A 22,034-nucleotide genomic window follows, 5' to 3' on the forward strand; every position below is an offset into this window, starting at 1 on the left:
CCTGTCCCTCATGATTGCACAGAAAACCTTGAAAATGTGTACTCTAAAGCTTAAGAAACATACCTGAACAAATAGAAAGAACCACCGGTTTTTAACTCTCACAGTTACCAAGCCAACTCCAGGTCACAAGAACCTTGTTCAGATGGGCTTGCCAGCACCTTAGAGTTGTTCAGCTTCCTGCAACAGCCCTCACTCAATATATTTCCCAGAAAGGTTGCATTAGAATGAGTGCAAACAAATATTCTTGAGTAGATCTTGAACTAGGGGGGAAAAAAAGCAAGCAAGAAAAATTTACTTGCTTTAATCAACCTAGCCTTTTTTCTTTAGTACCTATTCAGCAAAGATACTGTCATTATTTTGACAACAGGAAAACATCCTCCAGTTATCGTGTTCTTATTCTTCAATTTAGCCAATGACAAATAGTCAATGCTTTGAAAATGGAGTATAAAACGAATGTTAGCTAATTGCTGCCTGCTCACCAGCTGCTCTTGTGTTTACAATATATGTTTTCTATTTTACAGAGATAAATTTGGATGTAAATTATAATGCCCCAGCATTTCTACTTCAAAACCTGTTAGAAAACATACGGTGCTAGTTTGCAAACGCTACAAAACACGTGCATGCTAGGGTAACAGGAGTCTGCTGAAAGGACACCGAGTACATCAGGAAGCAAGGCAGGGTAAAAACGCAAGCTTGCAAGCAAAAAGCACATCTTTTTTTTGTCGGCCTTGTGTAAACCGGCAGAAGGATGCAATTGCCTCTCATTTGTTTTAGTCAGCTTTATTTGCATGGTTTATTTCACCAGCAGACCCTGAATAGGAGCCGTTCTGCTCATGGCCCAGCGCTGCTGTGCTGCATCGAGGCACTGCTGCAGGACACTGTAATTAGAATTTACCCTCTGCTACCACAAAGTTGCGCTTCATGGACACTTTTTAATATGATTAATTCATCTTAATAAGCTTAGTTAAAGAATTACGAAGCTATCAAGCAACCGTGAATGATACATATATTTCTTATGTCAAAACTATTAAGGGAAGCAACAGACTGACACAAAGTAACAGAGAGAGGGCAAAGTAGGCAGAAAAAAAAATGCCTAGGAATGGAGATCTTTAACTTAACCGTGACGCAGCATGCTGTAGTTTGTGTAAATATTTTCTGTTTTCTCAATCCAATCTGGCAGTCTTTCTGTAATGGCTGTACATGTATTTATATTTATATATACACACCATGGGAAGGTTTGGGGAATCATTGATCAAATGTAGCACTACGCGCTCCTTGCAGTAACCGCCATTTTTTTACCCAGGGTGTCAATGAGCGAGGCCTAAGATTAAAAACAATTGCCTGAAGTCTCACTCAGTTTCTCAAACACCCCCACGAAAACACCACTAAAATCCAGACACACCGACCACGTACCTGGCCCCCAGGGCTGCCAGGGAGTTGCTCGTGAGGGCCGAGCCACGGTGGGGAAGGAAGCCCAACAGCCGCCCGCCGGGCGTCAGCCCGGCCCGGGCTCGCCCTCCATTTTGTGCAGGTCGGGCTCTGGCCGCTGCGCTCGCCTTCGTCTGCCACCCCGCTGCATCCCTGGCGGCTCCCCTTATTTTGAGGCTATCCCTATATTTTTTACCCCTTAATTAAGAGCGCGGCTGCTGCCGAAGGGCCCCTCCGCCCTGCTGTGCCCCTCGGATGGGCGTTTCAGGATGCTGCTGGCACTTCCCTGTGCCAACTCGATTAGCTAAAATGGCAAGAAAGGAAATGCAGTGGCACCCGAACTCGCTCTCTGCCATGTTAGTGAGTTAAATTAGATCACAGGCGGGTCCAAAGAGTGCCAGTCGTGCCCCTTGGCCACTAGCTGCTGCCAGTGGAGAGCTGCCGCCGCCTTTCGCTGCTCGCGAGAGCCATCAAAAATGAGTTATCTCATTTTCTAGGACTTAAAAATTCCTGGGACAGGAGGTACTTGCAGCATGTTTAGGACCTGATTTTACCGCGACGCTGCAAGGCTGCTGAAACGGAGCCACAGGCCCCTTCCGTAATTGAGGGGCAGAACGTGCCCTCGTCCCTCGGCGTGCCTAGCCCAGGCTTTCGCTCACGGAAACATCCTGCTGGGGGCTAACGCTGCCTTCCTCTGTGCAAGTCAAGGCACATTACACAAATGCCTGTAAAGTGGGATGAGAGGGTTTTAATTAAAAAAAAAAAAAAAAAAAAAAAAAAAAGAAATCACAGAGAAATGATGAGATTGTTGCTGTGCAAAAAAAATAAAATAAAAAAATAAAAGCTTTACGATCTGAGTAGAGGATGATCTAATAACATGTTCCTACTGGCACAATCTTGGAAAGGTGTCTTGGGTGTGACAAAATTTGGAAAGTAATGAAACATATCTTTTTATGCCTCTCTTGGATGACTGGAGACAGTCAGTCCACTGCTTTTGAGCCTTACTCGTATCCTTCTTCCTACCAAAAAATACAGAATAATTTTCATCACTGCTGAAGGTAGATTGAAGAGTTTCTAGCATCCAGACACAGGCATAACAAAATGCAGTGGGCTGAAGTTTAAGTCAGCACATTTTAAACAGGAAATAAAACATATTTTTAACAGTGAGGGAAATAACTACTGGAACAGTTAACCACAAGCATCGAAAGCTAGGCGTGTTTTGCACTCCTTAAATTAGAATTTGCTGTCTCTATAAAAAGATACTTTTTAGTGAAGTTTTTGGGGTAACCGTGGAAATTATAGGATAGGACAGCAAGAGGTCAGGTCAGGCCAGACCATAACCATCTCTTTTTTACAGGAAATCATGATTATCATCCTCAGTCCCTATCAGGCCATAGGCTGATAGCATCTCAGACATTTCCTAACAAACCTCAGAGCTGGAGCATGCCTTCCCTGCTTCCACCGAGCAGCAGGTGCCCCAAGCGATCTGCAAAGAGCTATGAATGTGAAGGATGCTCTACAATTAAGTTAAGGTCAAATATCATTAGCTCACCTTACATAACTACTCTTCTCAGAGAAACTAAACAGCTCAGAATAATGCAAGTGGCATATAGTCATGCATCTTTATTTTCCTATTTCGGTTACTATCAGCCACTTACAAAAGAGTATTTGGAAAATCTTTTATGCCAAGATTGGCAATTTCCCCAATGGGAACAGCTAAGCAGTGAAACAGACGTCATAGATTTTAATTACACTAAGAGCATCCATTGTAATCATCTGCTAGCAGAATTGAAAACTAACTTCAGAAAAAACTGACAAGCCTCTAATCCTATTACCAGGTGATTTGAACAGCTGGATTTGACATGGGATATTTCCTTTGTCTAATGTCTCTAATGTTCAGGTAGCATTAAGTGTTCAGAAAGAAAAATTTATAGAAAACAAATAGGAAAAAATAATGAGCTGTAAATACCAATATATAAGGTAAAACCATACAAGATCGCTTAGCAAGACTAATGCAGTTAAATCAATATTGTGGCATCAGTGCTATGCATTTCAGGATGACAAGTTTTGCTGTTTTCCAGACTCACCTTATAGCTGCCCATTAATTACCTTCATTTGTCAGCTGGCAGTACAAACAGGGTACAAATGTTTAGTCTGCTGCTTGTGTTAATATCTAGGAGTTGCAGCAGACAGAAGGTTTCCAGAGCTCTGCTGTATAATCACTCTATGAAATTGATTAGCTCTGAAATTTGCTAGTAGTACCAGCATGTTTTCTTTTTCTTACAAATAATGTAACAGAGGAAAATGTCTTAAGCTAACACTACCTTGTTTGCATTCATAACAAAATCGCTTTATAGCAGTGCAGTAATTCAGCCTCAATATCAGTTTACAATGTGCTTACCCACAAGTTACATTTTAATGCTCAGTTTTACAGCCAAATTGATTTACACAGTGGCATATTTGCATAAGCTGCTTTCTTGCGTCTGTACCTCATGAAGAACATTGTAGAAGAAACACAGGTAAAATAGGGTGCATAAAGCTAGCATATTCTCTAGGTCTTCTCAGACAGAGAAGAAACAGAAGAATGAGACAAGCAGGATAAGTGTTATTACTATGCTCCCACCAAAGGAAACAAACCTGGTCCTAGGTATTGGCTCACTCGGTCATTTGTGGAGGCAAAAAGCAAACCAGTGGATAAACATGCAAATGCACAAGAGCTTTCTGTCAAACCTGGCATTAGACCAAGCTCCCTCACTGCCATGTAAGCCAGCCATTTCACTTGCCATGCATCATCCAAACCCTAACTGGAGATAGCATAATTCATTTTCTGAAGAACCCATTTATTACCCAACTGCAGACAGTTCAACGCTAAGAGAACTCCTACCACAAAGTAACACCTAGGACCCTGTGTCAAAAGCTTCTGCTGCTGCTTTGTAAGGCATATCCTCAGCCAGTTTGGTCGTTCAACCAGGACCATAACCCTGCCAGCATTCCTCAGCCTAAAACCATTTTACAGCTGCTGCAGCAGCAACTGCTCTTAATACCAACTCTTTTGGAGCTATTTTCTTATCAGCTGGGAGGTACCTGAATAGACACAGGCAGGACTGATTCCTTAAAAAGTTTTCCCAGAATGTGAAAGCTTGATTTTGTCTGATTTACACTTGTTCACTCAGGCTCTTTTTGCACTGCTACTGCAGAAAAGCTATAATTGAACAGCATACTATTTTTTTCCACATAAAAGCCTGCAGCAGAAGACTCACACACTTTATATATAGTTCCTTATATTGCAGTAGGCTGATATGACTATAACAGACAGATATAATAAATATCCTGATCTTGCAGTGTTTTACCAATGTGCTTATTTTGACCTAGCATCAATAGATTTCTTCTTTTTTCAAAGTTAAACATAAGTTAATACTTGTAGAACTGGGGTTGAAGTCAAGTTGAAGTCAATTGAATCAAGCTATAGCATCTGCACAAGAGAGAAAATATAAGTGGCCTCTGCTGTCTGTCCATGCACAAATACATGGTTCATCTCATTTGTAAGAATGAGTACTGAAGATTGTAAGATGTACTGAAGACAGCAATAATGCCAGTTTACTTGTCTCTAAATGTTAACAAAATATGTTGAAGATCTCTGTTTTCAGTGTTGTTGCTTCCAATTTCTGCTGATGCAGCCTGCAGGTTTATACAGCTGAATTTTCCTCATTCATTTTATACTGATGCTTTTTGTCAATATAAACACAGATCAAAGCTAACATGTTTTAAAAATGAAGCTAAAGACAAAAGAGAGCAGCTGGTCCCCAGAGGGAGGGCTCCAGCCTCCAGGTCAAAGAGACTGGGAAATCTCCTTCTTGTACTGTCTCTCAAAGACTGTTGCTAGGGAGACCACTTTTGTTTCAGCAAGCCTGTGGGATGGACTAGTTGGCATATATGCAATACTCCTGTCGTTAAGGCAGAAGAGAAACACAAACTGTGGAGTCTTTGTCTGGATGGAGCAGAGAATTCCACCTATGAGGGTCTTTTCAACTAACACACTACAGACAACAATTGGTAACCTCACCTTTTTTTCCTTTCTTTTGCAGTCAGCTTCTTTTCACATGGGAAGAAAAATGACAAGGAGGTGATACCTTCCTAGCAGCAGAAGCACAGGCTCTCCAGCTGGGCATAATCCTTCCATTACAATTTCAGCAGGTAATCATTCTAAATACAGCACCATCTGTGAGTGCTCAAACAGTGACAGTAACAGGAGGTAGTGTACATCAATCTGAGCTTGCTTTACCCAAGACAATGCTATTTGCATTACTGAATAGTTTCAATGGTACTTCCAAGCAACACAAATTCTTGGCTTGTTTTAATGCTTAGATTTACTTTTTTCACATTGAGCCTTCTATCGTTCCCAGCTTTGATAGTTTTGAGTTTCGTCACAGTGACTTCCGTTCCAGTAGGTTTGACATTCACATGAGCTGTGTGACATCAACAGCAGAACTGAGGTCTCAGGCCCTCCATTGTCCAGTCTGTTGTTTCCCTGTGATTATCTTTTTGCAAGATAAATTAACCTTGGAAGACATTTCCTAAAAAGGAAGGGAGAGAAGTTTCCACTGCAAAATTATTAGGAATCAAAAGGTCATTCAAATCTGTTGTACTTTAAAAAAAGATTTTATTACTGTTTTGATTAGAGGTGTAATGTTTTAAGAAAATAGTTACATACATAGCTGTTGGGTGGACACCATGTATAAATGTTTTGCACTGAAATAGCTAATACAGCTTCTAGAATGAGCTGTATTTGTATGAGCATGTTCATCTGCTCTAATGAAATTTTGTAAAACCAGGTAGCAGTAAAACTGTTATGGATAAGGCCTCCTAGTGATCTGTGATTCCTCTAGGAATTAGGAGCAACAAGCCCTTCCCCTGTTCCCTGAACCTAACTTTTCAAAGCTGTTGTACAATCCAGAGGAAAGGCATAACATCAGTGATCTTCATTCTCTTACCATGTGAAGTGAATATGATTTCCTTTTCTAGTGACAATGGTATGTTTCATTTTTTGCTTGGCACCTACTTCTTTAAATTGGGACTTGCTTTTTGATCTTCAGCCTTTAAAATATTCTCCTCATCTATGATGTAAAGTAGCCCACAATCTTTTTTTGCATTTGTTAGAGATCTTTCCAATTTAAGGAATATTTAGATTAAATGTGTTAAGTAGTTACATGACAGAAGAAGATCCAAAAAGTCTTGTTGAGTTCACTTCAGTTCAGTTCATTTATTTCACTGAAGAGACACATTGATACACAATTGTCCTTTAACACTCATTCCACAGGGGAGTGAAACTAAAAAATGGAGTAGAGCAAGACAATATAGAGCCAACATACTTCGTTTCAATCATCATCTATTTATAATTATTTGAAGAGAGATGTAAATAAATTCACACCAATTATTTTATAAAACAAATACATGTATTTACATATAACATACATATATTTACTGTTTTGTAAGAGGAACATGAATATTATTAATTATGGTATAAACAGCATGCGTAACTATTTGATTCCTGGATGGTCTCTTGCTTTGCACTATTGTGCTTTGATGGGGGAAACCCAAAATGTTAAAGGTGGGATAAGAAGAATGCCAAGCTGTGAAAAATATGTCTCCTCATTACCAGCTAATACTTGTACTTATGAGAGGGAGCAGATTCCAAGGCAGCCAGGTGAGTGAGAGCTAGTGACAGCTGAAGAAAATTAAGGTTTATTCAGTGTGGAGGTAGGTGGTTTCCCAGACTCCAAAATTCCTGTAACAGCACCAGGAAAAAACCTTGAAATGACCAAGCATGTGTGAAAATCTGCTTTTTTAATTCCTTTTGTTTTTTGTAAGTTAAGAAGTAATTTTCATCTTTATTATTTGTTGTTACTTTTTATTTTGGGGGGAGGTATAATCATGTCTGCAGTACATTGAAACAATGCTCCATAAAAATACATAAAATCCTCACCTCCTGGATGCTGAGCTAAGAGGAAAGAATGAAATTTCATTGTAATGTAACTTAGAACTATCACCAGTCAGCTCTGGTTTCTTCTCACTTAATTACTCATCTCATCCTAAACTATTTATATCTTAGAAATACTTGGTTTATTTTTCCCACTCAGAAGGAATGCAGCTAGAACAAATTGAAAACAAAACAAAAAAAACAAAGTTGCTTCAAAATGACTGAGCATGGAGTTATTCTTCTGAAAACCCTTGAGCTTCCTGATAAATTATTAACATTTAGAGAAAAAACCAAAACAATCAGAGATTTAACTGCAGACTTTTTGTGCTGAACCTTTTTCCTTTTAAAGGTTTAGAGTGAAAGCACTGTTTTGTTCAAAATTCATTAAATCTTACTGCTTATAGAAATTATTTTTGAAGGTATCATATTTTAATATGAGTTTCCGTTAATTTTTCCACACTGCTTCTTTGCTTGTGGGTCAGTGCTTGCAGCCAATAACATACAACAATGTCTTCATTTAATTCAAACTTGGTATGTTTTACATTCTGAGTATGTTATTGAATTCCTCTAATATAGTCTGGAGAACTTTTGCCACAATACATGAAATAAAAGGCTCCCAGCACACAAAGTGAATCATTGAATTGCTTCCCACAAATTTAAAGTTCTTAACACCTTAGCTATTCCTGTATTTTAAATCTCTCAAGTATATCCTTTGCTGGCATAATGTGATTTCAGCTATGCTGTTACAATTTGCAGCAGCTGAAGATCCCTTGCTCAGTTGTCACATACTGCTGTAACTTACCTCTCTGTAATGTATCTGCATTGCAGCTGGCTATTAAAACCTATTAAAAAATAAACTCTGCAGACTTTTTGGCTTTGCCAAAGAGGATAACAAATGGAAGCTGTGATACTACACCTCAGGGTTAACATCCAGGCTACCTGGGCCCCAGCAGAGTCAATGGGAGTTGTGCCACTTCTTTAAATGTCACCGAGATTTCACCTCAGACTTTGAGACTGGATCAGTTTCAATAAACTCAAGACTGATGTGTTTTCTCATCACAACGACATGAAAAAAAATGAGAAATTTTCTCAGAAAAGTGATATTGGCATGAAAGAACATTTCCAAGCAATACATTCACATAGTCACCATTTCTAGGAAGGATGAGAGCTACCTCTGTTGTATGCAGGTTTAGCTCAGTTGGTTAGTGTGATGCTGCTAATGCTAAGGTCAAGGGTTCAATCCCCATACGGGCTATGCTGAGGGTTGGATTAGATGACCTCCAGAGATCCCTTCCAACCTTACCATTCTATGCTTCCATTTTCTCCAGTCCTGAGGAGGACTCTCAGTAGTGGTTCAGTGGTATCAGATTCCAGCCTTCTCAGATCTGAGGGATAACAGTAGCATAAATTAAATCTATATTATTTCCCAGTGGGCATGAGAAGAATCTGAGAGTTTGGGAAAACTTTGGCAAGGGAAGGAAGCACAGCTGCTGAAGCTGTTGCATCAACCAGTATGTCTAGGCATGGGGCAACCTAGGCGAGGAAGCAGGATCAGGATGTTTCCAGTGGCATGCTTGCTGGCCAACAGATCTTGTGATTCTCTCAGATATATGATGTAGAAGAGCTTTAGTTAAAATAAAAAAAGACAGCGGGAACCAAAGCTTTACTTCAAAAACACAACAGAATCAAATCCACAACACTTTATCAATAGAAAATGAGATGGAAACTGCATGAGAACTCCCTGAGATTTCATGCCACCACAAATGTGCAAGGGTGGTGTACCAGCAGAGAACCAGCTGTTTGACTGCTAGGGTTTGGGTTATGGTGCTGGATGCAATGGTGGGTGGACAGCATCCAGGGCTACAGGTTCTTCCTTTCAGATGCATACAGCACAACCCTGCAGCTTGCTGAGTATTGAAGCAAAATCAGCTGCTGATTTGACAACAGACAACTGGAAGTGAACGGAGACACAAAGATGGCCTTGTAGCAACAGGAAAATACTGTGGAAAAAAACTCTTTTAATGCTATGACAAGGATTTATAGATTTATACAACTGTTCCACAACTTTTAGGTTCTCTCAAGCATTTCAGTGCTATTAGGTATCCAAATAATGTCTTCTTGTACCTGAGTCTGTACTTCCTTTTTACAGCTAGACTTGATCACGGTAATGTGTAATTTCAGGAACTCAGGATTATGCAAAAATTATAATACTGTAACATTTAGATAGAAACAAAAGCATATATTGTAAAGTAGCCTCTAATTGATTCACTGCATGGCAGTTTTTTTATTTAGTGACAAAGGTCAACACTAGCCATCTCACTTTACTGCTTTGCTTTCTATACTAGCTGCCTGCTCCGTGCAGAATTCAGGGAATTACGAATTCTAATCAGCACCCAAGGCAATATCAAGTACAAACTGGGAAGTCCAGGCACTAGAGAAATCACTTTTGGGAAACTGTATAATTGTCCGTGTACAGGAAAGATGCACTTAAACTGGAAATTTTGCAGAAAAGGGTTGGAGAAGATCATTAAGGAAAGAAAGGCCTTTTAAAAGATTTAAGTAGCTCAGCTTGTTTAGTCTAGCAAAATGAAGATGGAGGGAGAATACGACAAATACACTGGAAAGGAAGGGTAAACATTAGGAAGAAGAGCTATTTTGGGTAAAAGATAACACTGGCACAAGGGTATAAATTGACCCTTAATGATTTTAGACCAGAAAAATAAGGAGAAGAGTTCTCTCTGCTGCAAGAATGAAATGCTGGAGTAATGACAGCAGCAGTGGAAACAGAAAGGTTTAAGATGGAGTTTGACATAGCCATGAAAAGGACTATATATAATGCGGGATACTGGTCTTGATAGCCCGTGATATTTCGTGCAGTTTTATCTTTCTAAGGCTTAGTCTACAAACAAACATGTACTGAAATAATTGCCTCCCTTGCCTCTCCAGCTGTGAGCAGGACCCTCACACAGCAGCAGCATTCCACAAGAACAATGAAGGGAGCCCAGGCTCCCCCACGAGCGGGAGAGACATGGACTTGGCTTTCCTACACTTGGAATATGTTACTTGTAGAACTAAGGATGAGCTCCAGATCTCATTGCATTCGTAACTAAATATAAAACTAATTTGCTTGATTTCCTACAGTAAGCTTTATAGGCACACAGACGCATTCATATTCTACTGATATTTTAATTACTTCTGCAACTGGGGGGAGAGAGGGAGAGAGAGGGAGAAAGTACATTTGAGATTTTTGTAAGTGCTAGAAAATGTTCTTTTTTTTTCTTTCTTTTTTCTTTTTTTTTTTTTTTTTTTTTGAGATACATATTCAGGTGTCTAACCATAGTGGAAGATTCTTAATTTCTATAGAGCAGCATCTTCTAGTTGGTGCCCTGTTAGAGACCTATGTAGAATGCCACCAATATGCCAGAGGAGGGACATAGAAAAAACAATTTAAGAGCTATTTTAAGTTTTGCAGTGGCTGCACTAATAAATTACTTGATAAAAGGAGGCTTTGCCTTTACATATAAGCAGGCTTATGACTGTTTCTAGAATTCTTTGTGTTGTACAGCATCCAGAAACTATACATTATTACTCAAACTCTCTTCACAGTTGTGTTTTCATGCTGTTGATGAAATTCTTTCCAATCCTGTAGTCAGAATGGATGAAAAAGGACTCTGAAGACAGTTTGTCTTTTTCCTGTGCTACCACTGAGGAGAGACCCTGAGGTGCCCGCTGAGCTGCAGAGTTTCCATGGAAAGCAGAGAGGCCCTGCCTGGGTGTATGGATTGGCTTGCTTTGTAATGCCTGCCTCCTCTTCACAACTCTTATACAGACATTTAGGAGTAATACATTAAAGCCAAGTCTCTTTATGATCAGGTTTAGATTTGCAGTTTTTTTCCTCTTAATGTATTTTGTCTGATTAGAAGAAATTGTTCATCCACAGCAGTAAGTGCTTGCAGGCAGACTATAAAAGAATTAATTATTCTCTCAATCAGCATATTCAGCTAATGGGTAATCTTACCCAAAGATCTGAACTATTTATTTATAAAACACAATTAAAAAATGATCTCTGGTGGAAAGCAATTACTTCAGGGAGGTTTTGGGCCAGTTGGATCTAGCACCGCAAATCAGAGAAGGAGAAAACAATCCTATAAATGGAGGAGATGGAAAAGATTTATGAGATCATCTTGAAATTCCCCCAAGATAAACATCAGGAATAAGTTATCAGAGAAATGACTGAAGTGGTGATTATCTACAAGTTTAAGAGATACCTTAGTGTTTCTCATGAACACTGAGCCATATTCCAGAGTAGAAGCCTGTCATAGTTACATTTCAGATCCACAGACTAAACTGGGCTGAATGGGAAGTTTTCAAGGCTACCTATGTACTACTGGAAATGTAACTGGTGGTTCTGCAAAAGATTTCCCAACTCAATTTTCATTTTTGCATACTTCTGTTGTACTCCAGAGCGATCAAGGGGTCTCAGAAGAAAGAGGCTGCCAGTGCTTTGCTGGGTAAATGTTAGCAGGGACTGAGAGGAAAAGGAAGGAGGCAAACCGAGAACCACCAGGGCACTCGTACAGCTTCTAGACCCAGCCCTGTTTTCTAATTGTTCTCTGACAGCCACTAGATCTAAGAGATGGCCTCTTTTAAAGTTAAAATTCTTCCTTCATTCCACAGGAACTAATCCTGCTCCAACACAAAAATTACCTGAAGGATATTCTACAAGGAAGATCTCACAGAGCACCATGGACTTCACTTATCTTCAGGTCAGATCTAGAGCTTTCCATTTGTTGAAGAGCTTTGCAGTGTAGAAGTCCTAAATTCATAAAGCCTAGTTGGTATGGTGTGGATCCCTCATATGTGTAAATTGTTACAGCATCATGGATGGATTTGATGTATTTCTTTGTTTCTTTTCTTCCTTTTCTTTATTTAGTCAAAATATTTAACTGAGTTTTATGGTATAAATATAAAACCCAAATTAAAGCAATTACGTTGTGGAAAAAAAAAGGAAAACAATCCAAACTATCACATTTATTTTCCAAGATACTTCTTTTTGCAGCTGAAATGATGAACTCCTGGTTTATTCATTTGGAATATCTAAGGATATTTTCCCAAGGGCATAGTTTTCCAATTGTGAAAAAAACTTCATGTGTTTTTGAACTCTCCAACATCGTATGCACATTTGTTACTAGAAAAGTAACTGGGCTTGAAAACAAGTTCAAAAGAAAGTAGATTTAATCAGGAAATGTGATTGAGTGGATTATTACATGCTTTTTTGAAGGAAAATGTTGAAGTTGAGTATTTCAGGTTAACATGTATCCTCCCCACTTTGAAATCCATCACATGCAGACTTTTTGCATACATAAATGAAAAGATCTGGATGGTGTGAAAAGCAGGTGATAGTTTTAACATAAATTTAATGTTAGTAGAAAGTATAATGAAAGGTAGATAGAAAGTGAAGAAAAAAAGCAGTGTATGTCACCTCCTTTGAATGAAGACTAATAGAAGTTTGCCCTGTCAATAGATTTTCCCCTAAAAGGAAATAGTTTACAGAATCCAAAAAATAGCCATGCACAAGCCCAATTGTACATATCTTTGCCTGACAGTGATGAACTTTTTACGAGACAGTTTAAATTATATCTTTAAGACATTTCCTAAAAAGGAAGAGATAGACTCGTCCGCAGCAGTTAAAAGATGTTTTAAGAAATAATGAACAAACAGTTCAAAATTGAACTGTATAATTTAAATTTATTTGCACTTAGTATCACACATCTGAATCTCAAAACACTGAGTCATATTCGGTATCTATTTTCACTTTGCCTGACTTCATATACTTCAATGTGGAATACAGAATAATACACAGTTAACCTGGCTTTCTAAAGAAATGTCATTTGGAAATCTCAGTATGGGGTTCTATGGGTGGGTGGATAAGTGAGATCCCAAATTACTTGTGAAATTCTTGGTCATTTACAGTTGAAGTCAATAGACAGGTAAATACCTGAGTTATGTTACATTGCAGCAAATTTAATGAAAATTAGCAGGTGGGTAGCAGAGAAAGATTCTTTTAGCATTTCCCTGCCCCTCCAGTGTAGAAAAGGCAGTATCATGAAAAGAGCCTTTATAAGACATGAGAGTATCAATGCAACAGGACTTTCCACTGCTCCCAAAGACATAAAAGCCCATGGAACCACGATGCTTTAGCAGTGATGATTTATTTGTGTAAGTGTGCATGCTTATGTCTCAATATACATACAGTGTTAGAAATCAAGTTTTATTCTCTATCAGAAAAAAGCTGCATTACCGCGTGGCTTAGCCACTGGATAGTTTTTAACTCATGTACTTTTCTCAGATTTGGCCACTCAGTAATTTAGGATGTTGTGTCTCCCAACATGCCAAGGGCTAAACTGTATGATTTAATATGGAAAGGAAGCTTTCAGAATATGTCTTGCAGATGCAAGTTACCAGTGGAGAAATTGAGTCATTAGGACTTTTTTTCAACCCACATCCAGGTTTCAGAAAGGAATGAGGAGCACTACAAATGGAAAAGTGGATAATTTCTATTTTGCTTGCAGGCATGTTACACAAGCATGTAAACAGAAAGCAAAGCAGAGTGGGCCCACTTCCATCTGAATGGTACTTTGCTAGCTGCACAGTGAGGAAGCAAACCCCATGCTCCAGCAGGGGAAAGCTCTAGGGATATGCATAAGCTGGTGTGCTTGGGGCTTCTGGCTGTGGGGGTATGTCCTGGCAACATCTTGCCTGAGATCATAGCAAGGCCCCAAAACACATCAGTTTTTCTCTCATATGCTGAGTTTCCAGGGGGAAGAAAACCTGGAAATATGGGCTAGGAGAAACTGAGCCTTAACTGGGTCCAGAAGCTACTCCACTGAGGGATCTTAGCCTCAGCTTGCACTATGTCCCCGTTGCTCAATGCCAACACAGTCTGAACAAAGGAATTTCTAAGTTAAGCAGAAAAGTCTAGAGGTTTTCTAAGTAGGCATGAAGGCAGTGGACCTTAGTGAGGAAGGGCACAGCCTCCTGCAGATTGCTATGTGTGGGCCTCTGAGTCATTCCTTGTTGTGTGAGGTGCATAGTAATTCTCTTGCTGTGACTCTCTCTCATGAAAGGTGACATGATCTGGTGAAAGGATGCCACTCCATATGCGAATTGCCTACAGTTTCTCTCCTTTCCAAAATAGCAGTAGGAAATGAAATTATCTTGTGATCACTCCCACATCAGGAAGCAATCTGGAATACTGACAAGATAAAATGTTTTTCAAGTTGCAGCAATAATGTAAGGATGTCCATTTCTCTTGCTTGCTTGCTCTAGGAATACTGTTAGATACTCCGTGGCCACAGGACAGTTTAAGATTACAAATACCATGAGGGTAGAGTGTCTTATGCCTCATTTAGCATGGCTTAACCAGATAGTTATTTCATGGTGGTCTGGTAGCACCTGTTCACACTTAACTGAATCTGCCCAAATTTGACCTCTGCCTGACATCTCTGCTAACATGTCATGGCACAGTGAATATCCCTTTGTTGTGGGCCATATGTTTTATTATTTCTTGAACTGTCGTGACAGCCAGGTTATTCTAACTGCTTTCCAGATGTAGGACAAGACAGCCCTTGTTCACCAATGCAGTTCCAAAAAGACAAACAATAATAGGCAAACAAAATAAGTGAGATACCTTTCTGGTAACCCCTGAATACAAGATTTCCTCAAACTATCACTATTGCATCTTGCCCTCTGCTCCAAGTCATGCAATCAGATTGCCTCACAATTTATCATATTTCAAATTGAGAATAAAGCCTTGATCTTTTTTCTTCAAATGATGGTTCCTGGTATGGAAGTTCTACATGGGAAACCTGAAGAAAGTGTGGTTATAAGGCATCTACCACTAAAACCTTCTAGAGTCTATTAAGCATATGTATATATGATCCTATTTTGTTTATAACATGGTAAAACTTGGCAATTCCACACAACAGTACTGCTTAGATACCCCAGCTTATGCTGCTTAAGCTTAGCACTGTCTTCAGAACAATTACCTGCAATTTTTTTTCATCTAATTTGACAGAATGGACAAAAGTTGAGAGTTGAGAGAAGCATAAGGTTGTCTAGAGATGTCAGTCTCAGCTGTGGAGAAGTTTAAGTGATTTGCCAAGTTCAGCAGAAAGTCAGAGCCAAGAGAACCTACAACTTCAGGTTAATACTGTAGTCATGGAGCAATCCTTTTGTTTTTCCTATTAGCTATTTCCTATTATTGTCTGCACTGGCAACGCTATGGAAGACTCCCTTAATTACACCAGTGCAAGCAGAGACACAGGTCTTGGAAAGCATGTAAATTCCAGGTGAGAAATGCATTCCTCAATATACACATCCTTAGCACAGTTAGGATTTCCCCAACCCTGTCACAGGGCTTACTATAGAACATGTAGCATATTTGTAGCTTGAATTCAAAACAAATGTCGTAAGCTGAATATAGAAAAAGCTCTTTCAACCCTGTGGATGCTGAAGGTCAGCATCTACACTGAGCTTGTTAACTTGCTGTCTCCATCTGCATTTTTCTAATGAGAGCAGTTCAGATAAAATAACAAGTGTTATGAAGCTTTTCTGAATTTAGAAAATGCTTGATGATTAAACATAAATATATAAAACATGAAATGCATGTGTGTGACTATCTGCCAGGAGAGGAAATAGAAATAGCATGAGTAAGGCTATTCTCACAATTTTTCCAGCCTACCAGATGTTGTCATATACTGAAAACTAAGGTGCAAGAAAAGAGAATCTGCCCTCAGAAACTTTTCCATCCTGTTTTTGGATGAAACTGGATGACTGCTTTGTCAGGAAGATCTAGGTAAAAGGCCTGAGAGAATCTCCTACAGTATCAATGAGAAACAGAAAGTAATGGCTAGAATTCTGTTTCATATAAAGAGAATAAATATTAGAAAATAAATAAACTATCCAGTTATCATATGATAAAATAGATGATGGTTATAGTTGTTTGGGACTCAGTGTTTTAAATCTTTTCTCATAAATCTGGTACCACCATTAGACACATGTCTAAGGAGCCTGCAGCAAATGTTTCCTGTTTGGTAAGGTATTTTTTTCTTCCTGTTGCCTAAACAAAGGGCAGTCAAGATGTGTTTCTCAAGTACGATTTTTGGTGCTTATTTTTCTTTGCAACTATATATCACACCTGAAGACAACTAATGAAGAACCTAGAGCTCATCCTGTGGTATAAGGCATAATGGATTTCAAATCTGCTAGATCACAACCAGTCACGGATGTAATGGTCGAGACAGCCTTGGCTGCAGTGAGATGGTGCTTGCTCCACGAGATGGTGGAGTTTGGGATTCTGAGAGGGAACAAGGCAAATAGCAGGATCACAACCCTATAATTCAGGAGAGCAAACTTTGACCTGTTCAGGGAACTGCTTGGAAGAACCTCATGGGACATGGTCTCAGAGAAAAGAGGGATGCAGGAGAGCTGGTTGATTTTCAAGGATCTCCTCCTCTAAGCTCCAGAAAAGTCCATTGCACTGAGCAGGACATCAGGCAAAGGTGGTAGGAGACAGGCGTGGATAACAAGGAGTCCTGATAAAACTCAAATATAAAAAGGAAGTGTAAAAGAGGTGGAAGTAAGGCCAGGTGGCCCAGGAGGAACATATAGACACCATCTGAACATGCAGAGATAGGGTTAGGAAATCAAATTCCATCTGGAGTTGAATCTGGTGAAGGATGTGAAGAGCAACAGGAAAGGTTTCTGCAAGTACATCAGCAACAAAAGGCAAACAATGGAAAACACAGACTCTCTGCTGAATAGGGCAAGGGACCTAGCTACAAAGGATGTGGGAAAGGCTGAGGTCCTCAATACCTTCTTCACTGCGGTCTTTACTGGTAGGACTTGTCTTCAGGAATCCCAGGTGCCTGAGACCAGTGGGAAAGCAAGGAAGCTTACGGCAGTGGAGGAGGATGAAGGTAGGGAGTATTTAAACAAATTGGACATGCACAAGTCCATGAGACCTGATGGCATGCACCTGAGTATTGAGGAAGCTAGTCAATGTCATTGCGAGGCCACTCTTGATAACCTTTGAAAGGTCGTGATGATTGAGGGAGCTGTTGGTCAGACTGTAACAAGTAAAACTAGCCAATATCTGGCAAAAGGCACTGTCCACAGAGCCAGAGAGCTAGACTTCCCTTTTGGCAAAGCATCTAGGAGTAGGAAGCATGTCCAGAGAATAAAAAAAACCCAAACTACAACAAAAATCTTCTACAGCTGACAAGCAGTCCACAAAGCAGAATGCCCGACTTGCAGCAGTACTGGCCATGTGAGATTCTGGATCCTGTGCCTTCAAAGCAGATCTGTTCCTGGGCCTTTCTCCTCCTTCCCCTCTACTCTTGCTCCCCAATGGCCTTCTATCTCTCAGCTAAAAGGTCACCCATTGCTCTGGCCTTGCTCCTCCATCCTGGAAGACTGGAACAAAAGCTCATCTCTAATGTGTGCCCATAGATATCCCTTGTATTCGGAGCCTGAATCTGTCAGCCAAGAACACGACTGATAGTAGAAGTATACGGGCTCACACACTGAGGGCAGCTGTTATTCTAGGTGAATTTCTTGTGCATGGCCCTTAAAGGGTTAAACATGACCTGTGTGTTTGGCATGAGAGAGGGGATTATTCTTCACGTTACCAGTGACAGTCCCATTCCTGGGTGTCTTCTCCCAGGAACCCCTGCAAGTTTGCCTGCATCCAGCTGAGACTGCAACAGATTGTTCCTGGGGACCATAACTGCTGAGCACATGATTTCCACTCTGGCTGGTTCTGGCTTGGGAAGGTATCCGGACCAGACTTACTTACTTTCATTAGGTATGAGTGAGCTGACTGACTGTATGTGGAGGAGGCTGGATCTGTGGCAGTCTGGCAGGAAGCAAGGAAATACTCAGATCCAATGAGCCTTCAAAAATGCATGAGACAATATCTTATAGTGAAAAGTGATCACCTTCTGGGAACATCTGGGGACTGTGACCTCAGGGCACTCACACTTGGAAGGAGGTAAGATGGGACTGCCAAAAATCCCACTGGGCTAACTGCTGACATGGGGTTGATGTAGTAAAACATCAGTTTTACTAGGATATGGGTGTCTACGCAAAATGTGTGAACAACGTTTTTCTTGAGAAGTAGTTTTATCAATCAGCACTTCATCCTGTAAAGCGGCAGCATTTTTTTAATGAGGCGATAGGTGCCCTGGAATAGATTCAGCAATTTGGTAAATGGGTAAATCTGGACTGACTTTTCTTTGCATGATGATTCTATACTATGCAGCAAATAGGAAAAAAGACCAATCTTCCTTCCTTTTTATTGAACAAAAATCTAATAGCATGTTAAATGGCTTCAACTATATATGAGTTACTGAAGGCAAAACTGAGCTCCATCACTCTTTCAGGTCAACATTATTACCCACAAAAATCTGTCAGAAGTATTTGGGCCCTGAGTACATCAATAGGTCTCCCCCAGGACCTCCCTCAACTCTTCTCAGGCCCAAGCTCCCCATTTCAGCCCATTTCAGGACTATTGGTCCATACCCTATAACGCTGCAGTGGTGCTGGTCTCCAGCTCCTCTGCAGCCTTGCCCCTGTCTGGCCATGGGCCTCACCCCAGTCCCAACTCTGACCTGCAATCAACTGCCCATCCCTGTCCCTGTGGCAGTGCCCAACACCTGGAGCTGGGGCTGTGCCAGCTGCCCCACTCCCTCGCGAGGTGGTGGAACAGGCTCTGGTGGTTAGGCCTGGCCCTGCCACCACCAGGAGCCCCCCAACACTGGGGAGCCCCAGGGAGTCCCCCAACAAGAGGTTCTAACAGAAGAAAGGTCCCCAAATATATCAGTTCCTTAAAAAGAAAGAAAATATAGCACAGGGTAAGAATCACTCATTCACAAACCTAAAGATCTAGTTTCTCTGAGCACAAGGTAAGAATGAATCGTCTTTTAGACAACTGGGAAGAGAAATGACCTGAACACTTAGGACATCTGCATTGATGTACCTATGAAAAAAAGGGGAAACCTTCTCCCTGGTATAAATCAGAATCCATCATTATTTTGAAGTGATGCTAACTTATACCAGCAGAAAATCAGCCCTTTTATAATTGCTGAGGGAAAAAAAATAAGCTCACAATATTAAAAAAATAAACAGAAAGTATTAAGTACTTCCTTGATTTTCTAGCACTTGTAAAACTGTAACTAGAGAGAAGCCGTGAGTGATAGATCCAGCCTTACCTTTGGACTCAGGAAAACCCCTTAAAAAAACACATAAAATGAAAGTATTTATAGAAAACAGATGTACTGAAGTACTTCATGTTCATATGAAAAGCAAATGGATGCAAGCAGAGCAAAGTTAGGTCACTGCTAATTTAATTAATTTGCTTAGAGCAACTGTTAACTGCTTTCCTTGGAATCAAGTCTAGCGCGTATCTGTCTTAACTTCCCCTTGCGACATCCTGACTTCAGTTGGCCTCGTTATGCAAGGTCCAACAGCTTCCTTGCTAGGCTTGCATCTAGGTTATTTATATTTGACACACCAAACAACCACTTCTAATTCTGGTCATGATTGACAGTCTCAAAAAGGCAGCCATCTCAAGTTTCCTCTCTCTCTAATAAAAATAAAAAAATTTTGAGCTGCTCTACCTTCAAGAAGTCCTCCTACATTTTTTTCTGAACCTTGGCTTCAGACTATTCTTGTCACTTGCTGAGAATTTCCTGCACAAATTAGAAACTATTCTTCCAGCACTGATCTCAACGACGAGACATCTCTGTTAACACCAATAATGCAAAAAGGCAAAAGGACTATGAAGTAAATTCATCCTTAAACAAAGTATTCTTTATAGATCTCTTGAGACGTTTATATTAGATTTGAGGCCCACTTCTCTCAAGTCCATATACTATATTCATACCCATTTGTCAGCAATTCCAAATGGTTCTACCTGTATCCCCTTTGTACTGGTGTGGGTAAACCAGGTGAAATGAAATAAAGGTGAGACCTTCTGTATTTGAAAGTCTGAAGAGCGTGAACTCAAGCACATGTCAATGACAAGTAAATTTAACTAACATAAAATAGCTTCGGCAATGGAGGAAGGGAAGTAAGCTTGCAATGGAAGTCATTTGTTAGCTGATGTACCTATCCATGGGACTTTGAAAAGAGACTGCTTGTTTGGACTACATTAAACCCCTACCTCAGTCTTTGTGCACTAGTGTTTTTTTCCCTAGAACTTCAATTTCCTCTGAAGTACTTGAGTTTGGTCCCTGTGAGAGAGAGAAGGTGAATGGGAGCTTGTGCACCTCCTGGCATTTACCTTGCATTGCTGCCTCCCATTACCATTCTCAGCACAATACTGATCACCCCCGTCAGGTGGCAGGGGAACTGGGACAAGGGTTCAGGGTTTTTTGAATTTGGCAGCTGTTAAGACTTTCAGATATGTCTCCGTATAGTATGGGCCAGAGTCAAGCTCACAGTGTTGTACAGATGTGAAATTTAGCAAATACTCACACAGGGACCAAGCATATGCTTGATGTGTCCTGCTATCTTCCTCTGGCACGTTTAGATTACATATTTTGACCATCATTGTAGCTTTTCAGTTAGTAGGAGAGCTGGGGAAGTATTTTTTTGGCACATCAGAAGAGTTGTGAAGCACCTGCAGACCCTTCTGTGAAGCTGCTTAGTTAGCATACTTTTTCCCTATGATCACATAAAACTGAGGTGATACTCAAGGTAATCCTTTCCACTCCTTTGTTTCAAGGTCAACTTGCAACAGTATTTTGGTTTTAGGAAAATTGCAATAGAACTCTCCCTAGAAAATTCTAGGTTTCCTTCAAAAGTTGATCAAGGCTTTATAAAGTCAGACCCTCCCATAAACCAGAAATCCAAGATCCCAATCTATCAACCTGTACTGTGACAGCTAAGATGCCAGATGAGGCCAGATTAGACAGAACAACGTTTCACAGAAGACCATGTCAAAACTGTAGCTGGGTATGTTTTGAGTTGGTGTGGTCAAAGTCTGTACATACAAGACTTAACAAATCTGCACAATTCTAGGGTCCAGCTTCTGAGGAAAACGATCTTTAAGAAAGATGCAATTTACTTTGCCAGGGTTCTCCTGCACATCATTATGGTTCTTTTTGCCTGTGGTGATGGCTATTATTTTAATTCAGACTATTCATATACAAAGAATAGCAGATTTACAAGTTTCAGAAGAGGACTCACAAAAAATAATATAGACCAAAACCTCCTGAAATAGTGACCCATTTTACAGAAGTAAGACAGGAAATTATAAAAGGTGAAAAAAGCAAAAATAATCTGACTGCAGATTCTACTTTTTAGAAAACACTTACTGTCCTGCAAGATATTGACTTTTCATTTAGCAAATACTTCTGATGTTCTAATCATTATGCTATTTTGGGCTGGTCTGCACAGAAAATGTCTAATTCCCTATTTCACCTAAACTTCCCCTATGCCAATGACTGACAGATTTTTCCCCTGAAAGTTTTGGCACCTAAATTCTCACTGGGTTTTAAATGCTTAGATTCTGCAAGAAATATTTGGCCAGGGAGAGCCTGAACCTATTTTCTAAAATACTAAA

At 40.1% G+C, this 22,034-nt stretch overlaps 1 long non-coding RNA gene across 1 annotated transcript in view; it reads left to right on the top strand.

Annotated features, from left to right (window-relative positions):
• LOC134138428 (uncharacterized) overlaps positions 1-12,415 on the top strand; it is a 28,689-nt gene extending 16,274 nt beyond the window's left edge. The window contains exons 2-3 of the long non-coding RNA XR_009957892.1: positions 5,514-5,622; positions 12,083-12,415. This is a non-coding gene — a long non-coding RNA (uncharacterized LOC134138428). The remainder of the gene's footprint in view (positions 1-5,513; positions 5,623-12,082) is intronic.
• The last annotated feature ends 9,619 nt before the right edge of the window (positions 12,416-22,034 follow it).

The sequence above is a fragment of the Rhea pennata genome, chromosome 3, assembly GCF_028389875.1.
Source record: "Rhea pennata isolate bPtePen1 chromosome 3, bPtePen1.pri, whole genome shotgun sequence".
Classification (NCBI taxonomy): Eukaryota; Metazoa; Chordata; class Aves; order Rheiformes; family Rheidae; genus Rhea; species Rhea pennata.